The sequence below is a fragment of the Aotus nancymaae genome, unplaced genomic scaffold (assembly GCF_030222135.1).
Source record: "Aotus nancymaae isolate 86718 unplaced genomic scaffold, 86718_ANA_hifiasm-v0.15.2.pri h1tg000007l, whole genome shotgun sequence".
Lineage (NCBI taxonomy): Eukaryota > Metazoa > Chordata > Mammalia > Primates > Aotidae > Aotus > Aotus nancymaae.
The window spans coordinates 53,936,365-53,960,416 of NW_026988418.1; the positions used below are offsets into that span (position 1 = coordinate 53,936,365).

General features: G+C 37.4%; 1 protein-coding gene across 11 annotated transcripts in view; it reads right to left on the reverse strand.

The window, feature by feature from the left end:
• The window catches only part of HFM1 (helicase for meiosis 1), a 125,736-nt gene that overhangs the window by 17,806 nt on the left and 83,878 nt on the right, over positions 1-24,052 (reverse strand). The gene's annotated exons all lie outside the window — the stretch shown is intronic.

The following is a 24,052-nucleotide window of genomic DNA, read 5'->3' on the forward strand; positions in this document are numbered from 1 at the left end:
CAAAATATTGATTTTTACACTTCCTCAAATGTTTTATAATCCATGTAATTTTTTTTTTTTTTTAATAAAGAGATGGGGTTTTGCTATGTTGTCTAAGCTGGAGTGCCGTGGCTATTCACAGGCACAATAATTAGTACTGCAGTCTCAATCTTTTGGGTTCAAGAGATCCTCCTGTTTCAGCCTCCTATGTAGCTAGGACTAAAGGCACTTACCACCATGCCTGGTAATTTTTAAAATATATTTTCAATAAGTTGCTCCCTGCCTCACTATTAGTCCCAACATGAAACATCTAGCCACCTACAAGCTTCTCTCAACCTCCCTGATATATATATATATATATTATACCACATATATATATACATAAAACTTAATACTCTCAACCTCCCTGGTATATATTTTACGTGTGTGTGTGTGTGTGTGTGTGTGTGTGTGTATAAAACAGGGCCAAATATGGCCACATATCAGTAACTTTTATACTAAATGAGGTAAGAATGAGGGTGAAGTTTAAAACCTCTTTTGCTGCTTTGTACTTAAGCTTGAAAATCCTGGAAAGAAGCAAATATCGGCTGGGTGCAGCGGCTCACACCTGTAATCTCAGCACTCTGGGAGTCCGAGGTGGGTGGATCACGAGGTCAGGAGATCAAGACCATCCTGGCCAACTTCTCTTTAATAAAAAAATTACATACACACACACACACACACACACACACACACATACATATATATATATAAAGAAGGAAATCAACATTGACCTTGACTCTCCTGTGGATCTAGCACCCTGCCACATACTAAAAAAAAAAAAGCAGCAGCAAACATGACATTTTGATGATACTGCTGACAGAAGTTAGTAAACAGCATATAATACATATTTAATAAATATTAGAATTAAATGCTTTAGGGATCTAGGGAATTTGCTATATGAATTCACAGAAAAGAGAGATTGCTTCCATCTTGACTCCTCTAAGTTAGAATTAATATCTCCAAACATGTAATTTATTCTTTATTTATTATATTTTACATCAGCTTTTTCTTGATCTTAGCTTTCAACAGTAGCATGGGGAAGGAGAGAGATGTCTGAACTGGTCCTTGAAGGACAGACAGAAATACGAACACGAGAATGAGTCCAAGGGAAGATATTCCAGGTAGAGGGCACAATACCCAAAGGCAGCAAATCACAGATTGTAGGAGCTGAAATCAGCTTATTTTTGCTTGCGCATAGATTTTAAGTGAACCAGAAATGTTGGAGGTAGTGGAGAGCTTGAAAATCTTTACAACATTTCTTGGTCCTTTACTCCTCATTTTTGGTCCCATTGTTCAATCGAGCTTTTCCAATTCATGGCATGTCTAGATAACGACAATATACATATAGCAGCCTGGGGTGAATGGATGAGGCTGCTCAACATATGAGGCAACAGCTGGTCCTTAGGGCTGAGCAGATTAATGTATTGGGTACTGATAAAGTAAAAAGAAAACACCTGGCGGCTGGAAGCTGACAGCTAAACCACAGCATTCCCAAGTGAACAAATAATTTTGAGAATATAAATACCCAGATAAGGCCACTCTGTAACCACAGTAGAAGACAGAGATAAAACTACCATGTATTTATTTCTGAAACTAGAGAAAACAACCCTCAAGAACAATAAAAAATAATGAAACATCCCCCTCTTCTGGCTAGCACAGACAACTAGTATTTTTTAAATCCTCTCACTTCCAAAATAAAAGGTACCAAAATACCCAATATCTCACTTCTTGAGAGCATCAAATCTAGAACCGACCTCTGCTTTCCCTAAACCTTTCCTAAGAGTCACCCAGCACACACTGAAATCCTGTAATAAGATTCTGAAATCCTGTAAGAAGAAAATTCTCCCAGCTCCCTGAGATGACCCACAGTTCTGTTGCTATGGTGCTCTCCTTTGCTGCAGTACATTAAATAAACCTAACATTCCTCAAATACAAGTGTGTTCCTATTCGTCACCGACTGAAAGGCTTTGACATTAAACTTTGTAAGGTGTGTCATGACATTGCTTCAGGTGTTTTGTCCCAAGTCATGATCCTGTTACTGCTCACTTAAACCAGAACTGGTTTCTTTGAATCCAGTCCTCCATGCTACAATTTATTCTACACATTGTTACTTATTTAATACTTTAAAAGTTCAATGCTGATCATATCAACTTGCCCACTTAGAAACATGAGTTATTTCCTACTACCAACAAAAATCAATTCCATCTTCAAGGTCCTGCACTATCCAATTCCAGCTTCCCTTCCTGGCACCCGTATTAACCCTACATCCATCTAAACACATTCAATTGTCATTCTTCAAATAGTCCCATGCCTTTCTATAACTGTAGTTTCGATACTATCTCTTGTCTTAGAAGACCTTCACTTCCTTGCCCACCAGATGCCTACCAACCTTCAAGTCTAACTCAAATGGCACCTCTGGGTTGGAGGTCTATGGTCATCACCTGATCTGATTTCCCTCTCCTTTGGGCCCCTGTGGCATGTTCTTTGTGCCTCTTGCTTATTGTATGCTCCCTTATATTTAATGTATTTACAGGAAAAACAGTGGTGAAACAGAGGAACACTAGAATAGAGTAAAAAAATGAGCTCTAACACAGACTCTTATTTGGGAAAAAAGATTAAAAATAATATCTGTTTATCTCACAGGGATGAAAAGATAGAATGCAATTAAGTATATAAAAACATTTGAAAATTAAGTGATAGACAAATATGTTAATGTACGCTATTACATCAATTCAAGATTATACAAATAATTTTAAAACTAAAGTTGTTCTGGATGCTGTGAAGGAGAGGTACACCATGCTATGTGATAACAGGGGAACTGTTCTGGTCAGGAATGTTGGGTTGAGTAGTGAAGAAAGAGGGGACGTTAACAAGGAAAAGAAGGAGAAAGTGGGGTTCAGGCAGAGGGAATAGCATATGCTAAAGCTCTATGACAAGGCAAAGCATGGCACATTGGAGAAACTGAAAGGTCAGTATGACTGATGCTAGTAAATAAGAGAAAGTACATAAGATGAGACTATAGTGGTAGCAAAGGCAGCCTATGTTTGTAGGGGAACAGTTCCACCATGGCACCATGGCAATTGCATGTCTCCACATAGGCCATGTAGGTCAGACTCAACTGTTGGCAGAATGTCCTGTGGTCATCCTTAAACTGGCAAGATTGGCAGTCTTATGAGGAGCTATCAAAGGCCATTTCACATTTTCTCTATACCTTGCAGAAGACCCCCTATCTTGCAGAAGACTTGCCATGAGGCAGTTTCTCATCTGCCTACCTGATTCCAATAAGGCATGGAACTTTTCACTTTGCCCCTTTCAGATAAAACTGCTTAGCTGCAGCCTAGAGTTCACTTCTCAAAAACAAAGCAATCCACCATTCATGTCATCAGTCATCTGACCCCTCTAGTTTGGTATCATCCTGTGGAATTGAGGATGTAAGCAGCTAATACCATGCTGATCTTGCTTTGCCATCTGTGCAAATAATAAACTGTCTAAATCCATTAGGGTGTCCTTACCAGCCAAATCTACAGAAGTGAGGCAAGACTACATAGCAGCTACCACTACATTGCTGCTTAGGGACTGGCTGACCATGTGACAACATAGAACCTTCTAGGGGATGCTAATGATTTAGATTCTAAGAGCTATGGGAAGCCATTGAAGTGTTTTAACCAAACAGGGGGCATAAACAGATTTGCATTTTGAAAAACATCACTATATGGAATATAATCTGGAGAACGGACTTGAGATAATACAGAAAGGATGCAAGAAACCAATTAAAAGGATGCTGAGAAGTCTAAACAAGAAATGATGGTAATTCTAGAGTGGTGGTGGTAGCAGGGTTACAGAGAATAGACTGATTTGAGAGACAGATAGAATGTAAAAATATTTTTCATGCAGAATCAAGAGGAGTGGTTTTCTTTCTTGAGCAGCACATTGCCTCCCCTGAAGTTTTGCAGCCTTCCTTTTAGTATAGCAATATCCACCTTAAGTTTATTTAAGTTCACTCAATAGTTCAAGGGTAAAAGCAAATACATAGAATACCTCACCCATTTATTCTCTCCTCATAGATGCCGCTTTCCTTGAACCCTCTATCTGCCTCCTAATGCAATCTAGACCTGTCCTGTAACTGTCATCTTTGAACTTCCTTTCCTTAAGCTCCTGGCCTGAATCTACTAAAAATGGATTCTTGGGCTTTTTCTTTCTTGGTTAACACCTTGTTTTACTGGTGCTCAATTTCAAGCAACTGCCTAAGAAAGGATGTGTGAGAATAAAATTTTCTGAATCTTTCTTTGAATGTATTAAGGTATCTTTATGTTACTTTCATACTTAGTAGTTTGGCTGGGCATAGAACATAAGATTGAAAATCATTTTTCCCTTGGAATTTTAATTTTTATTATTACAGTTTTGGAGACAGGGTCTCGCTCTGTCACCCAGGCTGGAGTGCAGGTGTGAGATCATAGCTTACCGCAGCCTTGAATTCTTGGGCTCAAGCAATCCTGCTGCCTCAGCCTCCCTTGTAGCTGGGATTACAGGCACAAACTACTGTGCCTGGCTTCCCCCTGGAATTTTAAGTCAATTGACTTTTAGCATCCAACGTTGCTCACAAAAAAGACTATTCCAATTTTTAATTTTTGTTCCTTGTAAGCATTTACAATTTTCTCTTTATCCACAATGTTCTGAAATATTGCAATTATGCTTTATTTATAGACCTTTCATTCATCCTAACTAGCATTAAGTAAGCCTTTTTAATGCAAAGATTTCTGTCTCACTTTAGTTCTAAAAAGTTTTCTCAAGTTATTTTTTCCGATTTGTTTGTTCTTTCTTTCCTGAACACTTATAAGTTAGATATTAGGCTCTTAAATTGCTTCCTTTTTCTCTTATATTTCCTGTCTCCTTGACTTTTTGCTTTCATTGAGCAGGTACTGATTTTATCTTTAAGCCCTCCAGTTTTCTTTCCAAACATAATTTTTACTTCTCTGTGCTTGCTCTGGTTCCTTTTTTAATAAAATGGCATCCTATTGAGTTCTATGGTTGCAATTTAATATTTAATTTCTTTGAGGTTACTAAAGTTTTATATTAAGTTTTATGACATTCCTGAATTATCCTGTTGCTCTTTCATCCATTTTCTATTTACTTATTTTAGACTTTCACACATTATACATTTTCCTCAATGTCTAATCACTCTTGGTTGTCTGCCTATAATGTTCCTATTATATCTTAATTTCACATATGAGAAAATTAATTCTGGGAGAGGTTAAGTAAGATGCTCAAGATTATGCTGTTAATAAGTAGCAAATTTGAGATTCTAATTCAAGGTAGTCTAAATTCCAGAGCTTGATCTCTCAACAATTCTCTCTCTAGTTGTACCAGTTGCTTTAGCTCTCCCAAAGGATTCGTTTAAGCTATTTAGAGAAGGGACCTATTGTTTTGAGGTGGGAAGTCTAGGAGGAAAAGCTTTACAAGTTGCTGTTTTGCAATGAGGAATAGAGTTGCCTTTGTCTCTTAAATACAAGAACTTCTAAAAAGATGCATATCTAAACGCTGCCACAAGGTGGTGCACAATGACTATACACATTTGCTCCCAGTTACAATAACTAGGATCTGGGAATCTAATTGGAGATATTCTGAGGGCTCCCAAAAATTTCAAGGCAAAGTTGGCAAATCTTGTCAGGAATGAGGACTGTAGGAAAGTTTTGTTTGTTTGTTTGAGAATACTAGCATATATATACTACCTGAAAAAATCTTTTTGCTATATTTTTGTTATGAATGGTACTTAGAAAATAAGTGCTCCCTCTACCCTGCCACCCTCCCTACCTCCTGAGAATTGTCTGAATTTGTCTTATTAGCAAATATAAGTTCATAAATATTGATAAATAGAAAGATAAGGTTCTTGAAAAAAAAATTAATCTAAGCTGTACTCTTTTCTTTTGAGAAACTGTCTGGTTCTATCACCCAGGCAGGAGTACAGTGGCACCATCTTGGCTCACTGAAACTTTGGCCACCCAGGCTAAAGCTATCCTCCCATCTTAGCCTCCTCAGTAGCTGGAACTACAGGCATGCACCACCACACCCAGCTAGTTTTTGTATTATTATTTTTTTTTTACTTTTTTTTTTTCTTTGAGACAGTCTTGTCTTGTCGCCAGGCGCCAGGCTGGAGTGCAGTAGCGCCATCTCGGCTCACTGCAAACTCCGACTCCTGGGTTCAAGCAATTCTCCTGCCTCAGTCTCCCCAGTAGCTGGGACTACAGGTGCAGGCTATCACACCCAGCTAACTTTTGTACTTTTAGTAGAGATGGGGTTTCACCATGTTGGCCAGGATGGTCTCGATCTCTTGACCTCGTGATCTGCTTGCCTCGGGCTCCCAAAGTGCTGGGATTACAGGCGTGAGCCACTGAGCCTGGCCGTTTTTTGTATTTTCTTGTAGAGACCAGCTATGTTGCCCAGGCTGGTCTCGAACCTGTAAGCTCAAGCAATCCACCCGCCTCAGCCTCCAAAGTGCTAAGACAACAGGTGTGAGTCACCGCACCCAGCCTAGCTGTACTCTTAGGTATACTCTAAGATAGCATAGTCCACATTCCATCACTGTCTAATCTGAGATGCAAATATTTTCATAGTTTTGTCACATATTATATTAACCTATATGTTATGAAGTCCCCAGTTCCAAGTATCTACAGTAAATTAATAATATCAAATATAAATGTATTGAAAGAAAATACTTAAAATTAACAGGGTTATTAACAGCTTGGTGGGGGGCAAAGATCACTTCTTTTAAAAAAAAAATTTCAGACAATAAATGGAAAATATCAAGAATCTCTCACATGCTTAGTGTAACTTTCTAATTATAAATTCAAATAATTTGGTATCTGCAGAAGCTACGGGAGTATTTTTTTAATATTACTTTGACTTTTGCAGTTCTCCATTTACATGAATCATAGTATATGCAATTCATGGTTTTACTTTTTTTTAAATGATGAGAGAATTTCCTTTTCATTTTTCTGCTGAATACTTTACTACCATTTTGTTACTTATTTATGAAGAAAAGGTATACATTGAACTGGAGTCCTTGATTTTGCAGCTTAATGCACATATATACCAAAGAATATAAAGAAAAGTAGACTGCTTTTTGACTAATATTTAAATGTACATACAATGTGCCTAAGGATTGGCTTTATCCTTGTATTCATTCAGGTACATTAATTTTTTTTTTTTTTTTTTTTTTTTTTGAGACAGAGTTTTGCCCTCTTTGCCCAGGCTGGAGTGCAGTGGTGCAATCTCCACTCACTGCAACCTCCATCTCCCGGGTTCAAGTGATTCTCCTGCCTCAGCCTCCCGAATAGTTGGTATTACAGGTGCCTGCCACCATGCCCGGCTAATTTTTGTATTTTTAGTAGAGACGGGGTTTCACCATGTTGGCCAGGCTGGTCTCGAACTCCTGACCACTGGTGATCCACCTGCCTTGGCCTCCCAAAGTGCTGGGATAACAAGCATCAGCCACTGCACCCAGCCCCAGTACCTTAAATTTTCATACTCAGAATGACGTTGCAAATGAAAATAAATTTATTAATGTCAAATTGATTTTCTTCAAATTAAGCAAAGCCTATAATTCTTATTTAGAATGTATTTAAAGGAAAAGAAGGTTGAATCCCTAATCTTCTTATACTAAGAGCGGGCCTAAAATTTTTTAAATTTTTGTTTTTACAACTTAAAAATATGTTTCACATTGCCCTATCTTAAAAATAACAAAAATGTTCTTCCTCAAATTTTACAAGAATTTTATCTCCTGGAATTATATGTGAGAAATTGCAGCTAAAAGAATGTTTTTGGATGGGTGCAGTGGCTCACGCCTGTAATCCCAGCACTTTGGGAGGCTGAGGAGGGTGGATCACAAGGTCAGAAGATCAAGACAATCCTAGCTAACATCGTGAAACCCTGTCTCTACTAAAATACAAAAAATTAGCCAGGAATGGTGGCAGGTGCCTGTAGTCACAGCTACTCAGGAGGCTGAGGTAGGAGAATCACTTGAACCCAGGAGGCAGAGGTTGTAGTGAGCCGAGATTGTGCCACTGCACTCCACCCTGGAGATAGAGCAAAACTCCGTCTCCATTAAAAAAAAAAAAAAAAAAAAGAATGTTTTCAAAAAGTTTGATAAGGTTTGGCTGTGTCCTCACCCAAATCTCTTGATTTGCAGCTCCCATAATTCCCAGGTGTTGTGGGAGGGACCTCGTAGGAGATAACTGAATCATGGGGACAGTTGCCCCCATACCATTCTTGTGGTAGTGAATAAGTCTAACAAGATCTAATCATTTTACAAGGGGTTTCCCCTTTTGCCTGGCTCTCATTCTCTCTTGTCTGCTACCATGTAAGACATGCCTTTAGCCTTCTGTCATGATTGTGAGGCCTCCCCAGCCATGTGGAACTGTGAGTCCATCAAACCTCATTTTCTTTATAAATTACCCAGTCTCAGGTATGTCTTTATCAGGAACATGAAGACAGACTAATACAAGATGTAGAAAGAATGAAAAGAATTTTCAATTATTTTATGTTCCCTAAAGTGCATATTTTTGTTTTTATATATACTCCTATAATTTGATGATATACAATATTGACACATTTGTTTAACTTGAAAGCATATTTGGAAATAGCCATTTTGCAATTATTTTCTCAGAACTAAATATCAGTTTGTATCATTTAATAACACCATCTAACAAAGGATTAGAACAACTGAAATTTGAATTGTTTTAAAAAGGCCCAAATTTAGTGTCACAACCTTAGTAGGATAATCTATTGCACCTTCATTGTGTAAGTTACTGAGAAATAGTGTATGTATGTTATGTTTAAAGATATAATTGTGTATCTTTACTTGGGGATATATAAACTTGCATAAAAAATTGAATTGTACAATTGGGATGTGCATAAGTTCCTAAGATTTGGGATGACTACATACAGTAGCCCCCTTCATCCGTGATTTTGCTTTCCACAGTTTCAGTTACCCAAGGTCAACTCTGGTCCAAAAATAATACATGAAAATTTTCAGAATTAAATAATTCATAAGTGTCAAATTGCACACCATTCTGAGTAGCATGATGGAATCTCATGCTGTCTCACTTCATTCTGCCCTGGATGTGACTCATCCCTTTGTCCAGCATATTCAGGCTGTATATGCTACTTACTCCTTAGTCACTTGGTAGCTGTCTCAATTATCAAATCAACAGTCATGGTATCACAGTACTTGTGTTCAAGTAACCCTTATTTTACTTAATAATGGCCCCAAAGCACAAGAGTAGTGATGCTGGCAATTTGGATATGCCAAAAAGAAGCTGTAAAGTGTTTCCTTTAAGTGAAAAGGTGAAAGTTCTCAACTTAATAAGGAAATAATATATACAGAGTTCAGTACTACCTGCAACAGAGAAATATCAGCACCCCTAGATACCATCTTTGTGTCCTATTCCAGTCAACTTTGTCAAGAGTAACCTTTATCTTGACTTTTAACAGCACAGATTAGTATATTAGTTTGCTAGGGCTGCTATAACAAAATACCACACACCGAGTGGCTTAAAACAACAGAAATGTATTCTCTCACAGTTCTGAAGACTAAAAGTCTGAAATAAAGTTGTTGGCAGAGCCATACTCCCTCTGAATCCTCTAGGGTAGGATCCTTCCTTGACTCTTTCAGTTTCTGACAGCTCCAGACATTTCTTGGCTTGTGGGAATATAATTATAATCTCTGCCTCTGTCTTTGTATCGCTGTCTTTCCTCTTTATCAGTATTCATATGGAGTTTTCATAAGGAGTTTTCTGTGTGTCTGTGTCTCTGCCTTTTCATATAAGGACACCAGTCATATTGGATTAGGGTCCATCTTAACTTGATTACATCTGCAAACTCTATTCCAAATAAGATCATATTCACAGGTACCAGGGATTAGAACATCAACGTATGTTTTTGTGAAACACAATTCAAACCATGAGAGTTAGTAGTGCTTAGTTTTGTAAGTGCTTATTTTTGTTATCTATATAAATGGAATCATACAGTATTACCTTTTTGTGTCTGGCTTCTTTTGCTTAACATTATGTTTGTGTTATTCATTTATATTGTTGTATGCAGTCACAGGTAATTCAATCTCCTTGCTCTATAGCATGAGTTGGAACCTATAGTCCAGTCCATGGGCCAGCCATCTATTTTTGTAAATAAAGTTTTACTGGAATACAGCCATGTCTATTCATTTACATATTATCTACAGCTGCTTTTGGGTTGCAAAGACCTACAAATAGAATTGCATGGCTATGAAAATCTATAGTCTGCAAACCAAAAATATTTACTATCTGGTCTTTTAAGAAAGTTTGCTGACCCTTGTAGAATTCTATTGGGTCAACATACCACAATTTATTTGTCCATCAAACTGCTGGGGAGCTTTTGGCCAGTTTCCATTTTAGGGCCAATATTATAGTACCACTATGAATATTCCAAAATACATCTTTTGGTGAACATATATGCATACTTCTATCTGGTATATACCTAGAAGAAGAAATACTTTATCATATAATATGCAAAGGGAAATGCTCTATCGTAGAATGCATATGTTAAGCTTTAATAAATACTGCTAATTTTCTGAAGTAGTTGTATCAATATATACTCACATTAATGATTAAGGGTAATAGTTGTTACATATCCTTATCAATACTTGGTATTTTCTTTTGCACTTAAGTCCTTTTGATGGCTGCACACTGATACAGTGGTATCTCATTGTAGATTTTCATTATTGCATTGTTTAATAAACTTAAACACCCTTTCATATGCTCTTGACTTTTTGGATATCCTCTATTTTGTAGTGTCTGTTCAATTGGGTACCCATTTTTTAAATGTTATCTTTTACTTATACACATAGGAGTTCCTCATATATTATGTAAAATAGTTCTTTACAGGATATTAATTTGCCAAGGCTGCCATAACAAAATGCCACAGATTGAGTGGCTCAAACAACTGAAATTTATTGTCTCAGAATTTTGGAGGCTACAAGTCCAAGATCAAAGTGTTGGTAGGGTTGGCATCTTCTGAGGTGCCTCTTCTTGGCTTGTGAATGGCTATCTCTCACTGTGTCTTCACATGATCTTTCTTCTATGTGTGTCTGCATCCTAATTTCCTCTTCTTATAAGAACACCAGTCATATTGGATTAGGGTTCACCCAAAGGACTACATTTTAATTCAATTTTTTTTTACAGACCATATCTCCAAACGCAGTCGCATTCTGAGGAATTCAATATACTAATTTTGGGGTACAAACAATTCAGCCCATAACAGCCAGGTATATGTATTTCAATTTTTTCCTCACATTCTGTGAGTTGCATCTTTCACTCTCTTAATGGTATCTTTCTGATGAACAGAAGTTCTTAATTTTAACATAGTCAAATTCATCATGTTTTTATCAGAACTTTTTGTGCCCTGTTTAAAAAAAAGTCAACCTATCCCAAGGTCTTGAATACCTATTTTTTTTTACTCTAAACGTTTTATTATTTCTCTTTCACATTTAATCAGTCATCTATTTGGAAATAAGTTTGTAGGTCAGGGTTGACATACAATTTTTTTAAAATATGGACATCCAATTGATCTAGCAGCATTTATTGAAAGACTGTCCTTTCTCCACTGCATGGCACTGTCACCTTTGTCAGAAACAATGACTGTATTATTTGTAGGTGTATTTCTGACCTTTAGTCCACTGCATTGGTTACTGTCTATCCTTATGCCTATATCACATTCTCTACACATAAACACCTAATTATCTACTGTTTAACAACAGTTCTTGATAACTAGTAATGTAGGTTGCCCAAATATGTTTTCCTTCAAATTCGCCCTGACTACCCTGTTCTTTTGAATTTTCATATGAATTTTATAATTCATTTCAGAAAAATATGACAACAATGGCAAAACCCTGCTGGGATTGGGATGGCACTGAATATAAAGATTAATTTGAGGAGAACTGACATCTTTAAAATAATAAACTTTTTAGTTCTTGAAATGGTATCTTAATTAAGGTATGTTTTCACTAATTTCCTTTAAACAATAATTTTTCGTTTTCATGTAGTGGTCTTGAGTATCTTTTGTTATTCTATTACTAGGTTGATATTTTATGCTATTGTAAATGCTGTTTTAAAAATTATAACTTCTTGTTTTTGCTGGTATATAGGAATACAATTGACTCAAATTTCTTAATTAAATTATAATTCATACTATACCATTTACACTTTTAAACTACACAATTCAGTAGGCTTTTAGTATATTCTCAAAGTTGTGCAACAGTCATCATATAATTCCAGAACACTATCATCACCATACACACAAAAATCCCACCATATATCTATTAGTAGTCATTCCTCATTTATTCCCGCCCTCAGCCCCTGGCAACCACTAATCTACTTTCTGTCTGTACAGATTTACCTGTTCTAGACATTTCATAGAAATTCAACCATACAATATCTGGTCTTTTGTGACTAGTTTCTATCTGGCATGTTTTTAAGGTTCATCCCTGCTGTACCATGTATTGTAGTTTTTTTTTTTTTGGCTGAAAAATATTTCATTGTATGGATATACCACATTTTCCTTATCTATTCATCAGTTGATAAATATTTTGGTTGTTTGCAGTTTTGGCTATTATAAATAATGCAGCAATAACATTCAAGTCTAAGTCTTTGTATATGTTTTCCATTCTTTTGGATATACACCTACAAGTACAATTGATAGAGCCTTTTGGATATACACCTACAAGTACAATTGATAGAGCATATGTTAATTCTACGTTAAATTTCTTGAGGAACTATCAACTGTTTTTCAAAGCAGTGCATAATTTTACATTCCCACTAGCAGTGTATGAGGGTTCCAGCTTCTTCATATCCTTAACAACACTTGTTACTAGCCATCATTTTGACTAAAGCCATCCAACTGAGTGGCAAGTGGTATCTTACTGTGGTTTTGATTTGCATTTCTGCATTGACTAACAATGTAGAGCATCTTTTCATATGTGTTGTTGACCATTTGTATCACTTCCTTGGAAAATGTCTATTCAGATCCCTTAACTAGTTTTATTTTTATTTTATTTTTGAGATGAAGTCTCACTTTGTTACCCAGGTTGGAGTGCAGTGGCATGATCTCGGCTCACTGCAACCTCTGCCTCCTGGGTTCAAGTGATTCTTCCACCTCAGCCTCCTGAGTAGCTGGGATTACAGGCACCACTGTGCCTGGCTAATTTTTGTATTTTTAGTAGAGATGGGATTTCACCATATTGGCCAGGCTGGTCTCAGACTCCTGATCTCAAGTGATCCACCTGCCTTGGCCTCCCAGAGTGTTGGGATTACAGGCGTGAGCCACTGCGCCTGACCCCTTGACTAGTTTTAATTGGGGTATTTCTCTTTTTACTGTTGAAGTTAAGATTTATTTATATATACTCAATACTAGTTTGTTACCAGATATATATGATTTGCAAGTATTTTCTCCCATTCTGTAAGTTGTCTTTTCACTTTCTTAATAGTGTCCTCTAAAGCACAAAAGTTTTAAATCTTGATTAAGTCCAATCCATCTATTTTTTCTTTGGCCAACTTATCATTTGGAGGCACTACAGTAATTACAAATCTACTATCAGCCATCCCATATATTGGAACTTTGCATGAGCTTTACACGTCATACCTAACAAACTATTGCCTTGTACAAGGTAATGAAGACATGCACCTATGCTTTAAGAGTTTTATTGTGTTGTTTTAATTTTTATTTTTTGAGATGGAGTTTTGCTCTTGTTGCCCAGGTTGGAGTGCAATGGTGCAATCTCAGCTCACTGCAACCTCCCCCTCCCAGGTTCAAGCAATTCTCCTGCCTCAGCCTCCTAAGTAGCTGGAATTACAGGCTCCTGCCACCACATCCAGCTAATTTTTTTCTTTTTTTTTTTGTATTTTTAATTGAGATGGGGTTTCACCATGTTGGCCAGGCTGGTCTTGAACTCCTGACCCCAGGCATCCACCCACCTTGACCTCCCAAAGTGCTCGGATTACAGGCATGAGCCACCCCATCCAGCGAGTTTTATAGTTTTAACTCTTACCTTTAGGTCTTTGATTCATTTTGAGTTAATTTTTGTAGATGGTATGAGGTAGGAATCTAAATTCATCCTTTTGCATGTGTCTATGCAGTTGCCCAGTCCTATTTCTTGAAAAATTATTTTCAAATTCTTTTACCATCAAATTGTTTTGGCATCCTAGTCAAAAATCAATTGGCAGAGATGTATAGGTTTATTTCTATACTCTCAGTTATAGCCCATTGATCTCTAAGTCTATTATTATGCCAGCACCACCTTGTCTTGATTACTGCAGCTTTGTAACTAGTTTTGAAACTAAGAATTGTGAGTCCTCTTATCTTTGCTCTTTTTTTCTTGAAGGTTGACTTAGCTATTCTGGCTCCCTAGTATTTCCACATTAATTTTAGGATCAACCTGTGAATTTCTGCAAGAAATACAGCTAGAATTTTGATATGGACTTTGTTGAATTTGTGAATTAATATGAGAAATGCTGCCATCTTAACAATATTGTCTTTGGGACATGGATGAAGCTGGAAGCCATCATTCTCAGCAAACTGACACAAGAACAGAAAACCAAACACTGTATGTTCTCACACGTAAGTGGGTATTGAACAATGAGAACACATGGACACAGAGAGGGGGACATCACACACTGGGGCCTGTTGGGAGGTAAGGGGCTAGGGAAGGGATAGTAGAGGGTTGCGGGATTGGGGAGGGATAACATTCAGAGAAATACCTAATGTAGATGACAGGGGGATGGATGCAGCAAACCACCATGGCATGTGTATATCTATGTAACAAATCTGCACTATCTGCACATGTACCTCAGAACTTAAAGTTTAAAAAAATATATGTCTTTCAACCCATGAACATGAAATATTTTTAGGACTTCTTTAATTTATTTCAATGGTGTTTTGTAGTTTTCAGTGTTCATTCCTTATGCTTTTTTGTTCAATTTATTCCTAAGTATTTTATTCTTTTTGATGCTATTGTACAATTGTTTGTTTACTGACTGCATTCAGTGATATTTCTAAACATATTAATTCTAACAGCATGTCTACAGAGTCTTTTGGATTTTTTTTTTATTATTATTATTTTTTTAATTGCATTTTAGGTTTTGGGGTACATGTGAAAAACATGCAAGGTTGTTGCATAGGTGCATACGTGGCAGTGTGATTTGCTGCCTTCCTCCCCTTCACCCATATCTGGCATTTCTCCCCATGCTATCCCTCCCCAAATCCCCACCCCCCCGCTGTCCCCCCCCACTCCACCCCAACAGACCCCCGTGTATAGTGCTCCCCTCCCTGTGTCCATGTGTTCTCCTTGTTCAACACCCGCCTATGAGTGAGAACATGTGGTGTTTGATTTTGTGTTCTTGTGTCAGTTTGCTGACAATGATGGTTTCCAGGTTTATCCATGTCCCTACAAAGGACGCGAACTCCTCGTTTTTAATGGCTGCATAATATTCCATGGTGTATATGTGCCACATTTTTCCTGTCCAGTCTATCATTGATGGGCATTTGGGTTGGTTCCAGGTCTTTGCTATTGTAAACTGTGCTGCAATGAACATTCGTGTGCATGTGTCCTTATAGTAGAACGATTTATAATCCTTTGGATATATGCCCAGTAATGGGATTGCTGGGTCAAATGGAATTTCTATTTCTAGGTCCTTGAGGAATCGCCACACTGTTTTCCACAATGGTTGAACTAATTTACACTCCCACCAACAGTGTAAAAGTGTTCCTATTTCTCCACATCCTCTCCGGCATCTGTTGTCTCCAGATTTTTTAATGATCGCCATTCTAACTGGTGTGAGATGGTATCTCAATGTAGTTTTGATTTGCATTTCTCTAATGACCAGTGATGATGAGCATTTTTTCATATGTTTGTTGGCCTCATGTATGTCTTCTTTTGTAAAGTATCTGTTCATATCCTTCACCCATTTTTGAATGGGCTTGTTTTTTTCCTGTAAATCTTTTTTAGCTCGTTGTAAATTCTGGATATCAGCCCTTTGTCAGACGGGTAGGCTGCAAAAATTTCTTCCCATTCTGTTGGTTGCTGATTCACTCTATTGACTGTTTCTTTTGCCATGCAGAAGCTGTGGAGTTTGATTAGGTCCCATTTGTCTATTTTGGCTTTTGTTGCCAATGCTTTTGGTGTTTTGGTCATAAAGTCCTTGCCTATGCCTATGTCCTGAATGGTTTTGCCTAGGTTTCCTTCTAGTGTTTTTATGGTGTTAGGTCTTATGTTTAAGTCTTTAATCCATCCAATTTTAGTGTAAGGTGTCAAGAAGGGGTCGAGTTTCTGCTTTCTGCATATGGCTAGCCAGTTTTCCCAGCACCACTTATTGAACAGGGAATCCTTTCCCAATTGCTTGTTTTGATCAGGTTTGTCAAAGATCGGGTGGTTGTAGATATCTTGTGTTGCCTCCGACGCTTCTGTTCTGTTCCATTGGTCTATATCTCTGTTTTGGTACCAGTACCATGCTGTTTTGATTACTGTAGCCTTGTAGTAGAGTTTGATGTCCGGTAGTGTGATGCCTCCCGCTTTGTTCGTTTTACTTAGAATTGACTTGGCTATGCGGGCTCTCTTTTGGTTCCATATGAAGTTTAAGGTGGTTTTTTTCCAGTTCTGTGAAGAAGGTCATTGGTAGCTTGATGGGGATAGCGTTGAATCTGTAAATTACTTTGGGCAGTATGGCCATTTTCACGATATTAATTCTTCCTAACCATGAACATGGAATGTTTCTCCATCTGTTTGTGTCCTCTCTTATTTCGTTGAGCAGTGGTTTGTAGTTCTCCTTGAAGAGGTCCTTTACGTTCCTTGTTAGTTGTATTCCTAGGTATTTTATTCTCTTTGTAGCAATTGTGAATGGCAGTTCGTTCTTGATTTGGCTCTCTTTAAGTCTGTTATTGGTGTATAGGAATGCTTGTGATTTTTGCACATTGATTTTGTATCCTGAGACTTTGCTGAAGTTGCTTATCAGTTTCAGGAGATTTTGGGCTGAGATGATAGGGTCTTCTAGATATACAATCATGTCGTCTGCAAATAGAGACAATTTGACTTCCTCCTTTCCTAATTGAATACCCTTTATTTCTTTTTCTTGTCTGATTGCTCTGGCTAGAACTTCCAGTACTATACTGAATAGGAGTGGTGAGAGAGGGCATCCTTGTCTAGTGCCCGATTTCAAAGGGAATGCTTCCAGTTTTTGCCCATTCAGTATGATATTGGCTGTCGGTTTGTCATAAGTAGCTTTTATTATTTTGAGGTACGTTCCGTCGATACCTAGTTTATTGAGAGTTTTTAGCATAAAGGGCTGTTGAATTTTGTCGAAGGCCTTCTCTGCATCAATTGAGATAATCATGTGGTTTTTGTCTTTGGTTCTGTTTATGTGGTGAATTACATTTATAGACTTGAGTATATTGAACCAGCCTTGCATTCCCCGGGATGAATCCTACTTGATCATGGTGGATAAGCTTTTTGATGTGCTGTTGCAATCAGCTTGCCTGTATTTTATTGAAGATTTTTGCATCTATGTTTATCATGGATATTGGCCTGTAGTTTTCTTTTCTTGTTGAATCTCTGCCGGGTTTTGGTATTAGGATGATGTTGGTCTCATAAAATGATTTGGGAAGGATTCCCTCTTTTTGGATTATTTGGAATAGTTTCAGTAAGAATGGTACCAGTTCCTCTTTGTATGTCTCGTAGAATTCGGCTGTGAACCCATCTGGACCTGGGCTTTTTTTGGGTGGTAGGCTCTTAATTGCTGCCTCAACTTCAGACCTTGTTATTGGTCTATTCAGGGTTTCGACTTCTTCCTAGTTTAGGCTTGGGAGGAGGCAAGTGTCCAGGAATTTATCCATTTCTTCCAGGTTTTCTAGTTTATGTGCATAGAGTTGTTTGTAATAATCTCTGATGATGGTTTGAATTTCTGTGGAATCTGTGGTGATATCCCCTTTATCATTTTTTATTGCATCTATTTGGTTATTCTCTCTTTTCTTTTTTATTAGTCTGGCTAGTGGTCTGTCTATTTTGTTGATCTTTTCAAAAAACCAGCTTCTGGATTTATTGATTTTTTGAAGGGTTTTTCGTGTCTCTATCTCCTTCAATTCTGCTTTGATCTTAGTTATTTCTTGTCTTCTGCTAGGTTTTGAGTTTTTTTGATCTTGCTCCTCTAGCTCTTTCAATTTTGACGATAGGGTGTCAATTTTAGTTCTCTCCTTTCTTCTCATGTGGGCACTTATTGCTATATATTTTCCTCTAGAGACTGCTTTAAATGTGTCCCAGAGATTCTGGTATGTGGTGTCTTCGTTCTCGTTGGTTTCGAAGAACATCTTTATTTCTGCCTTCATTTCAGTGTTTATCCAGTCAACATTCAGGAGAAAGTTGTTCAATTTCCATGAGGCTGTGCGGTTCTGGGTTGGCTTCTGAATTCTGAGTTCTAACTTGATTGCACTGTGGTCTGAGAGACTGTTTGTTATGGTTTCTGTTCTTTTGCATTTGCTGAGGAGTGATTTACTTCCAATTATGTGGTCAGTTTTAGAGTAGGTGTGATGTGGTGCTGAGAAGAATGTATATACTGTGGATTTGGGGTGGAGAGTTCTGTAAATGTCTATTAGGTTTGCTTGTTCCAGGTCTGAGTTCAAGTCCTGGATATCCTTGTTAATTTTCTGTCTCGTTGATCTGTCTAATATTGACAATGGTGTGTTGAAGTCTCCCACTATTATTGTGTGGGAGTCTAGGTCTCTTTGTAAGTCTTTAAGAACTTTCCTTATGTATCTGGGTGCTCCTGTATTAGGTGCATATATATTTAGGATCGTTAGCTCTTCTTGTTGCATTGATCCTTTTACCATTATGTAATGTCCTTCTTTGTCTCTTTTGATCTTTGTTGCTTTAAAGTCTATTTTATCAGAGATGAGAATTTCAACTCCTGCTTTTTTTTGCTCTCCATTTGCTTGGCAAATCTTCCTCCATCCCTTTATTTTGAGCCTTTGTGTATCCTTGCATGTGAGGTGGGTTTCCTGGATACAGCACACTGATGGGTTTTGGCTTTTTATCCAATTTGTCAGTCTGTGTCTTTTGATTGGGGCATTTAGTCCGTTTACTTTAGGGTTAATATTGTTATGTGTGAATTTGATCCTGTCATTTTGATGCTAGCTGGCTGTTTTTCCCATTGGTTGATGCAGATTCTTCATTGTGTTGATGCTCTTTAGCATTTTGTGCGTTTTTGGAGTGGCTGGTACTGGTTGTTCTTTTCTATGTGTAGTGTCTCCTTCAGGAGCTCTTGTAAAGCTGGTCTGGTGGTGATGAAATCTCTGAGTACTTGCTTGTTCACAAAGGATTTTATTTTTCCTTCACTTATGAAGCTTAGTTTGGCTGGATATGAAATTCTGGGTTGAAAGTTCATTTGTTTAAGGATGTTGAATATCGGCCCCCACTCTCTTCTGGCCTGTAGGGTTTCTGCTGAGAGATCTGCTGTGAGTCTGATGGGCTTCCCTTTGTGGGTAACCCAACCTTTCTCTCTGGCTGCCCTTAGTATTTTCTCCTTCATTTCAACCCTGGTGAATCTGATGATTATGTGCCTTGGGGTTGCTCTTCTAGAGGAATATCTTTGTGGTGTTCTCTGTATTTCCTGGACTTGAATATTGGCCTGCCTTGCTAGGTTGGGGAAGTTTTCCTGGATAATATCCTGAAGAGTATTTTCCAGCTTGGATGCATTCTCTTCGTCACATTCAGGTACACCTATCAAACGTAGATTAGGTCTTTTCACATAGTCCCATATTTCTTGTTGACTTTGTTCATTCCTTTTTACCCTGTTTTCTCTAATCTTGCCTTCTCGTTTTATTTCATTGAGTTGATCTTCGACCTCTGATATCCTTTCTTCTGCTTGGTCAATTCGGCTGTTGAAACTTGTGCATGCTTCATGAAGTTCTCGTGTTGTGTTGTTCAGCTCCATCAATTCGCTCATATTCCTCTCTAAGTTGTCCATTCTCGTTAACATTTCGTCTTTTTTCAAGGTTCTTAATTTCTTTGCATTGGGTTAGAACATGTTCTTTTAGCTCACGGAAGTTTCTTATTATCCACTTTCTGAAAGCTGATTCTGTCATTTCATCACACTCATTCTCCATCCAGTCTTGTTCCCTTGCTGGTGAGGAGTTGTGCTCCCTTGTAGGAGGAGAGGTGTTCTCGTTTTGGGTGTTTTCATCCTTTTTGCGCTGGTTTCTTCCCATCTTTGTGGATTTATCCACCTATCGACTTTGTAGTTGTTGTCTTTCTGATTTTGGTAATTTTAAGTCTGCAGTAGCTGAACGCATAAACCCCCTTTTCTTCCCCCCAGGTGTTCTGTCCCAGGGAGTTAGGGCTTTATGATTTTCCACTGTCTTGCAACCGTTTTCCCTGCCTACAAGGTGGCAGCCTAGTCACACTCAGCCTACAGAGGCTTCGTTGAGCTGCTGTGGGCTCCGCCCAGCTTCCGTGTGAACTTCCCTGCAGTCCCTCTGCACCTTCTCTTGGAGCTGCGATCCCGACTTCCTCCTAATCGGTCATCTTGGCGGATTTTCTTTATAAATAATCATGTTACTTAGAAATAGTGACAATTTATTTATTTCTTCCCAATCCCATCCCTTTTTTCTTTTTCTTCTTCTTTTTTCTTTTTTTTGAGACAAGGTCTCACTCTGTTGTCTAGACTGGAGTGGAGTGGTGTAATCATAGCTCACTGTAACTTCAAACACCTGGACTCAAGTGATCTTCCCATTTCAGCCTCCAGAGTAGCTGTGTCTACATGCATGCACCACCACCCCTGGCTAATTTTTCTATTTTTTGAAAAGATGGAGCTTCACACTGTTGTCCAGGCTGGTCTTGAACTCCTTGACTCAAGTGATCCTCCTACCTTGGCCTCCCAAAGTTCTGGGATTATAGGTATGAGCCCCTGCACCCAGCCCGCTTTTTTCTTTTTTAAATATTATTCTATTACTAAGACTCCCAGCACAATGTTGAATAGAAATAATAACAGAAAGGATTTTTGTATCATTCTCCAACTCAATAGGAAAGTGTTTAATATTTTACTGAGTATGACCTTTGCTATAGTTTTTGTAGATATTCTTTATATTATATTCTTAGCAAACCAGAAATAGAAGCTCCCTTCTGTTTCTAGTAGAAGCTCCCTTCTATTTCTAGTTTGCTAAGAGTTTTTTAAATCATAAATGAGCACTGAATTTTGTCAAATTTTTTTTGACAACCATCAAGAGTATCACATGGTTTTCTCCTTTTCTCTGTTAACATAGTGAATTATGTTGATCTACTTTGGAATGATAAGCCACTCTTGCATACATGCAATAAACCATACTTAATTGTGCTATATTGTGCTTTTTGAAAATATGGCCAAATTCAGCTTGTAAATATTTCATTAAAGACTTTTGGAGCTATTTTCATAAGATACATTGCTAAATAATTGCTCTTTTTTTTTAATGTCCTTGCCAGGTTTTGAAATTAAGACCATACTGGCCTCATTAAAAAAATAAAACATTAGAAAATATTCTCTTTTTCTCTATTCTCTGGAAAAGTTTAAGTAAAGTTTGATATTATTTCTTCTTAATTAAGAAAAATTAACAGTAAAGTCATCCATGCCTCAAGTTTTCTTTGTGGACAAATTTTTACTAACAATTGCTTCAATTTCATTCCTAGTATCAGACTACTCAAGATTTTATTTTCTTCTGTCAGTTTTGGTAAGCTTGGCTTCTCAATAAATTTCTTCATTTTAGCCCAAACGATGTCAAATTTATCATTATAAAATAGTTAATATCTCTTTTGTGCCTTTGAATATCTTTAGTACATTTCTGATGTACAATGTAATATTCTCTTTTTTATTCTTGATATTGTTTTTTCTTTTTTTTTCTTATCAGTCTTTATTCACAAGGGGTTCTTAATTTTATTCATCTTTTCTAAGAACCAAATCTCAGCTTTGTTGATTTTTCTCTGTGCTATATTTACATTCTGCGTATCCTTGATTTCTGTTTTTCTCTTTTTTTCTAGTTACATTATTTATGTTTGATATGATATACTCTTGAGATGCAAGCTTCTATTTTTTTGCTTTGCATTTTATTTCCACATATATTTAAACTCTGCAAGTCATTTCAATTATTGTTTTATATAGTCAATTTATATACAGCCATATATTTATCCTTTCTACTATTCTTCATTCCCTCCCCCCCAGCATGTCCACATTTTCATCTGTGATCATTTTCCTCTAGGGAACTCCCTTTAGCATTTAATTCATTTTTTATTTTGAGACAAGGTCTCACTCTGTTACCCAGGCTGGAGTGCAGTGGCGTGATCTCAACTCACATGCAGCCTCAACTTTCCAGGGTCAAATGATCTTCCCACCTCAGCCTCCCAAGTAGCTGGGGCCACTGCACACTCACTAATTTTTTTTAATTTTTTTTTTTTGTAGAGATAGGGTTTCACCACATTGCCTAGGCTGGTCTCGAACTCCTGGGCTTAAGTGATCTGTCCACCTTGACCTCAGAAAGTGCTGGGATTATAGGCAGGCACCACTATGCCCAGCCTTAGTATTTAAGTTAGGATGATACATTTACTAGTAGTGAATGCCCAGCCTTAGTATTTAAGTTAGGATGATACATTTACTAGTAGTGACAGCTATTCAGTTATTTTCTTTCTCTATGTCTGTATTTCACTTTCATCAGGAAGGACATTTTCCACTGGGCAGAAATCTAGGTTGGTAGCATTTTGAATATGACATTCCATTGCCTTCTGTTTTCTGTCATTATTGTTGAAAAGTTAGCTGTCAGTTTCACTGTTCCTCTTTTGAAGGCAATGCATAAGTGATGTACTTAATTAACATTTTCAGCAGTTTTGCTACAATGTGTCCAGGTGTGGTTTTCCCTGTATTTATCTGTGTTTGGAGTTTACCAAAATTCTATATCTGTTGGTTGGTGTCTTTTATTATTTTGAAATGGACTGAGCCATTGTCTCTTTGAATGTTAATTTTGTCCCATTCTCTCTCTACTCTGCTTCTGAGACTTTAATTATGCATATATTAGGCCTTTTTAAAATTACACTCCTTTGTATCTTTTCCAGTCTCTTATCTCTGAGCTTCAATTTGGATATTTTCTAATGATATGTCTCAAAGCCCACAAATCCTATATTTGGTTACATTGAATCTAATGTTAAACCTACCAAACTAGCTCTTCACTTCATATATTGTATTTTCAATTTAGAAAGTCCACTTAAATCTCTGTATAGATTCTAATTTTCTGGTAAAAGTTTCCATCTTTTCATGCATTTATCTATTTTTTCTATATTTTCTTGAAAATATTAATCATAATTATTTTACACTTTTTTTTTTTTTAAAGAGATGTGGTCTTGCTATGTAGCCCAGGCTGGAGTGCAGTGGCTAATTCACAGACATGATCATAGTGCACTACAGCCTCAAACTCCTGGGCTCAAGAAATCCTCCTGCCTTAGTCTCCCGAATATCTAGGACTATGAGTATGTGTCACCGTGTCTCGCGTGTTTTCTTTACACAGTTGATTATCAGTCATATAGTCTTGTCTCTTTGCAGGCCTCATAATTTATCTTATGACAGACATTGTGTCTGTGGTTTCCAGATTATATTTTACCAGAAGAGGTTTCCCTTTTCCTCTGTCAGGCAAACATGGTGAGTGGCTGATCATGTAAACCCCTTTATAGGGGATGGCCTACCTAGCCTTTTTATTAAGAACTGCTGGGTCCTTGAGTCTTCAGCTCTGCCTGGAATGGTTTTCCCCTCTCTAGAATTTTAGTTCCTTTAGTCCTTGCTTCCACAAATCTCTGATGCCCTAAAAAAATGTAATTTTTATAAGGTATGAAGGTTTTCATAGTTGTAGCTGTGGAAGTACTGGCCTACCACAAAACTATATCCTACACAGAAATGGAAGTTCTTCTGTGTTCTTCAAAAAGGAAGAAGATAAATGCTCATGCGCTCAC